This window comes from Berghia stephanieae, chromosome 11, assembly GCF_034508935.2.
Source record: "Berghia stephanieae isolate SIO BIC M18660-M18661 chromosome 11, UCSD_Bste_1.3, whole genome shotgun sequence".
Taxonomy (NCBI): domain Eukaryota; kingdom Metazoa; phylum Mollusca; class Gastropoda; order Nudibranchia; family Aeolidiidae; genus Berghia; species Berghia stephanieae.
The window spans coordinates 27257077-27267076 of NC_088370.1; the positions used below are offsets into that span (position 1 = coordinate 27257077).

General features: G+C 38.3%; 2 protein-coding genes across 5 annotated transcripts in view; both read left to right on the forward strand.

Annotated features, from left to right (window-relative positions):
• Positions 1-10000, forward strand: part of LOC144957268 (mRNA turnover protein 4 homolog) — a 524240-nt gene that overhangs the window by 259520 nt on the left and 254720 nt on the right. The window contains exon 1 of one of the 2 annotated variants that reach the window (XM_078888363.1): positions 2678-2770. The exons of the other annotated variant lie outside the window; for it this stretch is intronic. The gene's annotated coding sequence lies outside the window, so the exon portion shown is untranslated. Of the gene's footprint in view, positions 1-2677; positions 2771-10000 lie in introns of those variants that run through there. 2 annotated transcript variants of the gene reach the window in all.
• Positions 1-10000, forward strand: part of LOC144957265 (uncharacterized) — a 66466-nt gene that overhangs the window by 38431 nt on the left and 18035 nt on the right. The window lies entirely within an intron of this gene.

A 10000-nucleotide genomic window follows, 5' to 3' on the forward strand; every position in this document is an offset into this window, starting at 1 on the left:
GGCTGATCCTGAAAATCGGGACTTCAGAGGTTTGATCAGCTGATCCTGAAAATCGGGACTTCAGAGGTTTGATCAGCTGATACTGAAAATCGGGACTTCAGAGGTTTGATCGGCTGATCCTGAAAATCGGGACTTCAGAGGTTTGATCGGCTGATCCTGAAAATCGGGACTTCAGAGGTTTGATTGGCTGATCCTGAAAATCGGGACTTCAGAGGTTTGATCGGCTGATCCTGAAAATTGGGACTTCAGAGGTTTGATCGGCTGATCCTGAAAATTGGGACTTCAGAGGTTTGATCGGCTGATCCTGAAAATCGGGACTTCAGAGGTTTGATCGGCTGATCCTGAAAATCGGGACTTCAGAGGTTTGATCGGCTGATCCTGAAAATCGGGACTTCAGAGGTTTGATCGGCTGATCCTGAAAATCGGGACTTCAGAGGTTTGATTCGCGCAGACGTCGATATATGATATAATTATATGACAGGATAGTTAAAGATGTTCTGATCTATGTAACTTTAATGAATATAATTTGAGATGATATGACATTATTTTAAGTGAGTCTCAGTGTTGGGACATTTTGACAAGGTGAAGGTCATAGATTGATACCGAAAGTAAAACAAACAAATAAACAAACAAACAAACAAAAAAAAAAAGAATAAAATGGCCAAAATTTAAAAAAATAATGTGTTTTTAAAAAAATTGTTTTCTTTTTGTTTTTGGATATATATTTTTTTTTAATTTGGGGGGGGGGGGGGGGGGGGGGGGGCGAGGGGGGGGGGAGTCTCAAGCATTTTATCACCGTGCGTACTATACCTTTTAGCTTTTTCGAACTGCAATCACAGAAGGGAGGTAAAAGAATGGACGCTTAATGGTTTTATCAGGAGATATCATTCAAGGGATGAAGATAGGTAGGTTTAACAAACGTGCACCTATTTGCAGGTCTGATAACTGAACTTAACCTTGGGTTTGAGAAAACATTGTTGTAATGGACAATATTTTTTTGTTGGTTTGATCATATTTCCATTACAACAATGAGCCCTTTTAATAATTTTGATCATCAGACCTGCAAAAAGGTACAAGTCGGTTCAAGACAAAGTGTACTCATTTGAAAGTCTGATAACCCAGTTTTGTTTTTACTAGGCAGGCTCTTTGTTGTTACGGAAATACTCTCAAATCAACGCCAAATATTGTTCATTACAACAAATGTTAAAATCAAACCTATAATTGATATTGTAGGTATCTAGTCGGTTATCAGACCTTCAAAAATGTACGCGTTGGATTAAGACAAAAGATGCTACCCAGTGGCAAATCGAAATGTTTATCTTTATTTTGCTATAATAAATGCTGCCAAGATGTTTATCCTATTTGATCGCGACCTGATTTAATTGTTCAGACACACGTTCGTGGCTATGGGGATACCAGATTTTAACCCTCTCCTTACCAAAAAATCTAAAACCTACAACTTCACAGAAGACCTCGCGACCAGGTCCCAGATTGGAGTTCTTTTGTTTGGTTGTTTTGTTTAGTCTTTGTTGTTGTTTTTTTTTTTTTAGTTTTTGTTTTTTTTTTGTTGGTTTTTTTTTTGTTGTTGTTGTTGTTTTTTTTGTTTTTTTTTTTTTGTTTTGTTTTTGTTTTTAGCAATAGGAGGGTCATTTAAATCGATCGATATTAATTGGATTCAGTAGTCTGATGTCACGCCACTCGGCAACGGCGGCCATCTTGATTCTAAACAAAGAAAATCATTACTTTTTATTCTTCAAGCTGGCTAGAACATTTCATATGTCTTGTAACCAGAATTTATGTCTTTTTTTTCCTCTGGATACGCTTTTATGCTCGACGGAGAAATATTTCATACGGGCGTCCGCCATTGTTCCGATCGATAGTTTAGAGCCAGTGTTGCTAAGTTATATGCGTCATTAGGAAGGAAGTGACGTTACGACTATTGAATCCTATTTGAAGGACGAGTTTTCTCGGCAGTTTTTTTTTTTTCGAGGCTCGAACCCGGGATCTTCCGATCCGAAAGCGAGGGTCATACCACTAGACCACATAACCAGCACTTTTATCATTCAGATTTCTTTTGTAAATCAATACAATTTATAGACAAAAGTTTCTTTTAGCTATAAAAACGTGACACTGTGTTGTAGAGTTCATTTTGCTGATCAATATTATGCATAGATAGAATGTATTTGTTGCCTTTTCGGTTTGAGTAAGAAAAACATACTTATATTGTGTTCGGTGGGTTTGAAATTATGGGGAAAATTCTTGAAAATGGTTGGTATGGACAGGGTTAAGAAAGAACAAAAGAAAGAAACCCTAAGTTCTTTTTGGGGAGGTTTTTGTGGTCAGAAGAATAGATAACTATCCATACCTTTGTTTACTCAAGGGAGGTAACCAATAAAAAAGGATCTGGCGGGGTGGTCTTTTCATTAGTGACGGTTTTGAATAGTAAAATGCCATATAATGTTGAATAAATAAAGGGGTGGAGAGTGGAGAGGGGACTTTCACTGTATAAGTAAATATAAACATGAGAAAAAAAATTGAATAGTAAAATATAATAAAATGTTGAATAAATAAAGGGGTGGAGAGGGCACTTTCAGTGTATAGGTAAATATAAAAATGAAAAAATGATAATAATTGGGGAGCAGTGAGCTGATACTTACAAGATATGAAGTGAATAGAAAAGTGCCAGAAGACAATAGAGAATAAAAAATTTTCGCGGCGGTGGTGGGGTTTGAACCTGCGACCTTATTGGTACGACAACTCCGCCTGGCAGGTGAGAGCGTGGCTCTACCGTGTGAGCTATCCACGAACACAAAAATATTCGTTTCAAACTCAAAGTCATTACTAGATCCCTCTCTCACCCACTTCTTGAGACCGCCGATTCGTTCGTACACCACCATCGCGAATAATTTTGACCAGCAGTTAAGCTTAATAGCCAATATTCTCAACACAAACATATAACATAGAAACGATTGAGACATTGAGTATGCTCCGGTGTATGGGGTGAATTTTTTAATTCAGAAAAGTGAGTGGAGCAGGCACTTATGTTGGTAACAACAAGATATGAAGTGAATAGAAAAGTGCCAGAAGACAATAGAGAATAAAAAATTTTTGAGTTTGAAACGAATATTTTTGTGTTTGTGGATAGCTCACACGGTAGAGCCACGCTCTCACCTGCCAGGCGGAGTTGTCGTACCAATAAGGTCGCAGGTTCAAACCCCACCACCGCCGCGAAAATTTTTTATTCTCTATTGTCTTCTGGCACTTTTCTATTCACTTCATATCTTGTTGTTACCAACATAAGTGCCTGCTCCACTCACTTTTCTGAATTAAAAAATTCACCCCATACACCGGAGCATACTCAATGTCTCAATCGTTTCTATGTTATATGTTTGTGTTGAGAATATTGGCTATTAAGCTTAACTGCTGGTCAAAATTATTCGCGATGGTGGTGTACGAACGAATCGGCGGTCTCAAGAAGTGGGTGAGAGAGGGATCTAGTAATGACTTTGAGTTTGAAACGAATATTTTTGTGTTCGTGGATAGCTCACACGGTAGAGCCACGCTCTCACCTGCCAGGCGGAGTTGTCGTACCAATAAGGTCGCAGGTTCAAACCCCACCACCGCCGCGAAAATTTTTTATTCTCTATTGTCTTCTGGCACTTTTCTATTCACTTCATATCTTGTTGTTACCAACATAAGTGCCTGCTCCACTCACTTTTCTGAATTAAAAAATTCACCCCATACACCGGAGCATACTCAATGTCTCAATCGTTTCTATGTTATATGTTTGTGTTGAGAATATTGGCTATTAAGCTTAACTGCTGGTCAAAATTATTCGCGATGGTGGTGTACGAACGAATCGGCGGTCTCAAGAAGTGGTGAGAGAGGGATCTAGTAATGACTTTGAGTTTGAAACGAATATTTTTGTGTTCGTGGATAGCTCACACGGTAGAGCCACGCTCTCACCTGCCAGGCGGAGTTGTCATACCAATAAGGTCGCAGGTTCAAACCCCACCACGGCCGCGAAAATTTTTTATTCTCTATTGTCTTCTGGCACTTTTCTATTCACTTCATATCTTGTTGTTACCAACATAAGTGCCTGCTCCACTCACTTTTCTGAATTAAAAAATTCACACCCATACACCGGAGCATACTCAATGTCTCAATCGTTTCTATGTTATATGTTTGTGTTGAGAATATTGGCTATTAAGCTTAACTGCTGGTCAAAATTATTCGCGATGGTGGTGTACGAACGAATCGGCGGTCTCAAGAAGTGGGTGAGAGAGGGATCTAGTAATGACTTTGAGTTTGAAACGAATATTTTTGTGTTCGTGGATAGCTCACACGGTAGAGCCACGCTCTCACCTGCCAGGCGGAGTTGTCGTACCAATAAGGTCGCAGGTTCAAACCCCACCACCGCCGCGAAAATTTTTTATTCTCTATTGTCTTCTGGCACTTTTCTATTCACTTCATATCTTGTTGTTACCAACATAAGTGCCTGCTCCACTCACTTTTCTGAATTAAAAAATTCACCCCATACACCGGAGCATACTCAATGTCTCAATCGTTTCTATGTTATATGTTTGTGTTGAGAATATTGGCTATTAAGCTTAACTGCTGGTCAAAATTATTCGCGATGGTGGTGTACGAACGAATCGGCGGTCTCAAGAAGTGGGTGAGAGAGGGATCTAGTAATGACTTTGAGTTTGAAACGAATATTTTTGTGTTCGTGGATAGCTCACACGGTAGAGCCACGCTCTCACCTGCCAGGCGGAGTTGTCGTACCAATAAGGTCGCAGGTTCAAACCCCACCACCGCCGCGAAAATTTTTTATTCTCTATTGTCTTCTGGCACTTTTCTATTCACTTCATATCTTGTTGTTGCCAACATAAGTGCCTGCTCCACTCACTTTTCTGAATTAAAAAATTCACCCCATACACCGGAGCATACTCAATGTCTCAATCGTTTCTATGTTATATGTTTGTGTTGAGAATATTGGCTATTAAGCTTAACTGCTGGTCAAAATTATTCGCGATGGTGGTGTACGAACGAATCGGCGGTCTCAAGAAGTGGGTGAGAGAGGATCTAGTAATGACTTTGAGTTTGAAACGAATATTTTTGTGTTCGTGGATAGCTCACACGGTAGAGCCACGCTCTCACCTGCCAGGCGGAGTTGTCGTACCAATAAGGTCGCAGGTTCAAACCCCACCACGGCCGCGAAAATTTTTTATTCTCTATTGTCTTCTGGCACTTTTCTATTCACTTCATATCTTGTTGTTACCAACATAAGTGCCTGCTCCACTCACTTTTCTGAATTAAAAAATTCACCCCATACACCGGAGCATACTCAATGTCTCAATCGTTTCTATGTTATATGTTTGTGTTGAGAATATTGGCTATTAAGCTTAACTGCTGGTCAAAATTATTCGCGATGGTGGTGTACGAACGAATCGGCGGTCTCAAGAAGTGGGTGAGAGAGGGATCTAGTAATGACTTTGAGTTTGAAACGAATATTTTTGTGTTCGTGGATAGCTCACACGGTAGAGCCACGCTCTCACCTGCCAGGCGGAGTTGTCGTACCAATAAGGTCGCAGGTTCAAACCCCACCACCGCCGCGAAAATTTTTTATTCTCTATTGTCTTCTGGCACTTTTCTATTCACTTCATATCTTGTTGTTACCAACATAAGTGCCTGCTCCACTCACTTTTCTGAGCTGATACTTATGGTTTTCAGACTACCATGTTATGACGATCGACCCAATCAGCAAAGTCTGGTCCGCATTCGTGCACCGTCGCAAACCCGCCGGGTAGCATCGACACAACACGTGTGTAATATGATACACGTGCGACATGCCATATAAAGCAGGAAGAAATATGGGAGGTGGAAATGGGGGGGGGGGGAGGGGGAGGAGGGGAGGGGTTGATTTCAAAACGATCAGCAATCCTGACCTCGGGGTCATGAGAGGGACATTCTGCAATCGACACCAACCTTTCACCACTCTTACTTCTAAAAAAAAAAAATATCATTAAAATTATAAAATGGAAATATCAATTTTTATCAAATGAGCTTTTATATAGTGTAATATCCACTAAACGTTCTCAAAGCGCTTTAGAATGGATCCCTGACCAACAGCAACATTTAACATGACGCCTGTTAGGCGATATTACATTTTTTTTACGGACAGAGACAACGCTGTTAACGGAACCGGTACTCATTTTACACCTGAGTACGATGAGTGAATGTGAGTAAAGAGCATTTTCCAAGGACTCAACTGTGTGCCGAGCGAGGCACGAACCCGGGACCTTCCGATCCGAAAGCGAGTGTCATACCACAAGACAACATAGCCGCACATTAAAAAATTAATGAATTATGTTTATATACCTTTATCTTGAGTTGAGAACAAATTAAATATGAATTTATAATAGTGAATGAGATTAGCGGAAGAGTAGCGTCCTTTGATTGGACGTCACCCATAGTCTGTGACGTCACCGGCGGAAAAGTTATTAGAGAGAGAACGTCATGTTGGTTGTGCGAGGACGAGAGACGCATGCGCACAACCAACATGACGTTCCGCGAGGACGAGAGACGCATGCGCACAACCAACATGACGTTCTCTCTCTAATAACTTTTCCGCCGGTGACGTCACAGACTATGGGTGATGTCCAATTAAGGGACGCTACTCTTCCGCTAATCTCATTCCCTATAACATGAAACCATTTTAAGTAAACCATCATCTCATTCTAGTATGCATTCCGATCCGATACAGTTGTTGTTAGTTAAGTAGTTCCAAGACAACTAATGTAGTCTTAACAGTTTTATAACCCTGATTAGAGAGTCCCAAGCGTATTGATATCCAATGGACATCCGTTAGAATAGTCCTACTCGCATTGATATCTAATGGACATCCATTAAAATAGTCCTACACGCATTGAGATCCAATGGACATCCATTAAAATAGTCCTACGCGCATTGATATCTAATGGACATCCATTAAAATAGTCCCATGCGCATTGATATCCAATGGACTCCTTTAAAATATTCCCTTGGGCATTGATATCCGATAGAGATTGATTAAATAAATAGTCCCTTGCGCATTTATACCCAAATGGAGATCGATTGAATACTTGTCCCTTGCGCATTGATTTCCAGCGGAGATCTGCCAGGCCAGTTATGTTAGTAACAATCTGTCTGGCGCCAAGAAAGAAGATCATTTTGACCTGGGCTGCAGATTAAATCACACGATGCAACAGGTTTTCTTTACATTCATGTGTTACTAAACACACCGTTTTTGATGATGTAATGGTTGCTGCTCGAAGCTCGAAGCTTGAAGCTCGAAGAAATATTTAACCATGTGAAATTGAATGTAAGCTTCAATTTAAAATACGAAAACAGATAAACTGGACGTTTCGGGTTTCATCTTAACAACGCTACTACCACTTTATCTCATTCGTCTGTAGTGTTTCATTCATCCTGTTTTGTTGATAAAGGGGAAACCCGAAACGTCCATTTTATCTGTTTTCGTATATTAAATTGAAGCTTACATTCAATTTTACATTGTTAATTATTCGACTTTGATGATAAAAATCTAAAAGTTGTATTTGATACAATGTCAGACAAAATAGAAAACATTCAATTTGCTGGACGCGATATTACATAGAGGGCATCTTGTCTTCAACATATTCTCAGTTCAAAAATTACAACCCTCCAAAACATTGACCAATTTAGAAAAAGGCACGATGGAAAATAGATTAATTTAAAGATCCCTGTTTTCATCGTCAATGGAGATTATTCTTTAAAGGTTCATCTCGAGGAAACAAAACACAACGCTTAACAGGCGTCAGTTGCAGTGAAGCACCGCAAATTGAGAAGTATAGGTTACGTTTCTTGCTCATGGAAAAAAACAAACAAACCCAAAACAATAATAATATACTATCGTGCGGCTATGTGGTCTAGTGGTATGACACTCGCTTTCGGATCGGAAGGTCCTGGGTTCGAGCTTCGCGCTCGGCGCATAGTTGAGTCCTTGGAAAGGGTCTTTACTCACATTCTCTCACCGTACTCAGATGTAAAATGAGTACCTGGCCGTTAACAGCGTTATCTTTGTCCAAAAAATTGTAATATCGCCTAACAGGCGTTATGTCCCGTCCTACATGTTAAATGTTGCTGTTGACCATGGACCCCTTGTAAAGCGCTTTGAGCACGTTTAGTGGATAATGCGCTATATAAAAGCTTTTTTTTTTCAATCGACAGCGAGGTTCGGACCATAGTCCCTCTGATGGAACTGTAATATCTTATCCACTTGGCTAGAAATCAAGAACTATCAAAATGGCATCTACTTTACATCTCAATGTCAGACTCATTAAGTTTATTGAGCTTAAGAAGAAACTAATGAAAAAGGTATTTTTACAATCCCCGGGCTTCAGGCATCAGTCCTCGCCACCCGTTTGGCTATCCCACGCATTCGTACAAAGACGGGAACAAGGTCCTTTTCTCATTTCGGCCCGTCTGTATGGAACACCATTCCGCCACAGAACATCTGAGAATCCAAATCATTGTCTCTTTTCAAGAAATACTTGAAAATATTTCTTTTTTTGATGTCATGTATTTTCTAAATTGTTTTGTGTTGATGTGATTTAAAGCGCTCTATAAGAGTCTATTATTATTATTATTATTATTATTATTATTATTATTATTATTATTATTATTATTATTATTATATTATTATTATTATTATTATTATTATTATTATTATATATTATTATATTATTATTATTATTATTATTATTATTATTATTATTATTATTATTATTATTATTATCGTTATTATTATTGTTATTATTATTATTATTATTATTATTATTATTATTATTATTATTATTATTATTCGTTATTATTATTATTATTATTATTATTATTATTATTATTATTATTCATTATTATATTATTATTATTATTATTATTATTATTATTATTATTATTATTATTATTATTATTATTATTATTATTATTATTAATATTATTATAAAAAGGACCATTTGCCACTCTCTAAGAAGAAACTAGTGACGCCACACAAAAATAATTATTGGGCGTTCAACGACTTATCTATAATTCAACTATTTAGACCACTGTCATGAACGTTGGTGATTGGAAGCTGTACCATCTTCACACCACATCGCTAGACCCATCAGTGGATTCAATGCGTTTTCGAGTGGGCCATTCGCGTTTAACCGCTAATGAATGACCAAGAACATCTTATTAACTCACTCAACCCTAACACCGACTATACCCGAGTTTACCCGGGTTGCTTTTACCCCATGCCTATTTATTACATTTTTCTGAGACAAATTATAGGCGTGGTATCAAAGATAATGATTTTAGTTTTTTATACACGTTGATGGTTGAATAATAATCTAAGCCCATGCTAATTTTTAATACATTTTATCTTCAAATTTTGAAAAGAAACAAAAATCTGTAGGACTGAGTGAGTTAATCAGTTTACTGCCATATTCTGGCAAAAACGCGTATTTCAAAATTTGGCCAGAAAATTCATCCTTCGAAAATTCAATCGATTTTTAAACGACCTTCATCTTGGCAAAAAAGTTCTCAAACCTGGGAATTCACGAGGTCTTTCTTAAAGTTTCAGGTTTTTTAGACTTTTTTTTTTTTTGCCAAGATGAGGCTCATTGAAATTGATGGATATTTGAAGGACGAGTTTTCTGGCCAAATTTTAAAATAAATACATTTTCATGCCTTTCCAGAGTAGAGCAGTAGTTAACTGATTAATGAATGAATGGCCCTGCCTGTCTTCGAACACCGTGACAGTTCTTCAGACTCTTACCTCATTGTCGGTGAACTGTGAACCAGAAAGAAACTGTCAAGAGTACAACATAGAGCTAGCTAGAGAACTCGTCGAGGGGAGAGAAGCGAGTAGACGTACTCCTCAATCAACACATTGGTGCTAACAAGACACCCTTTGACCTCATAGGAGAACTAACTACAT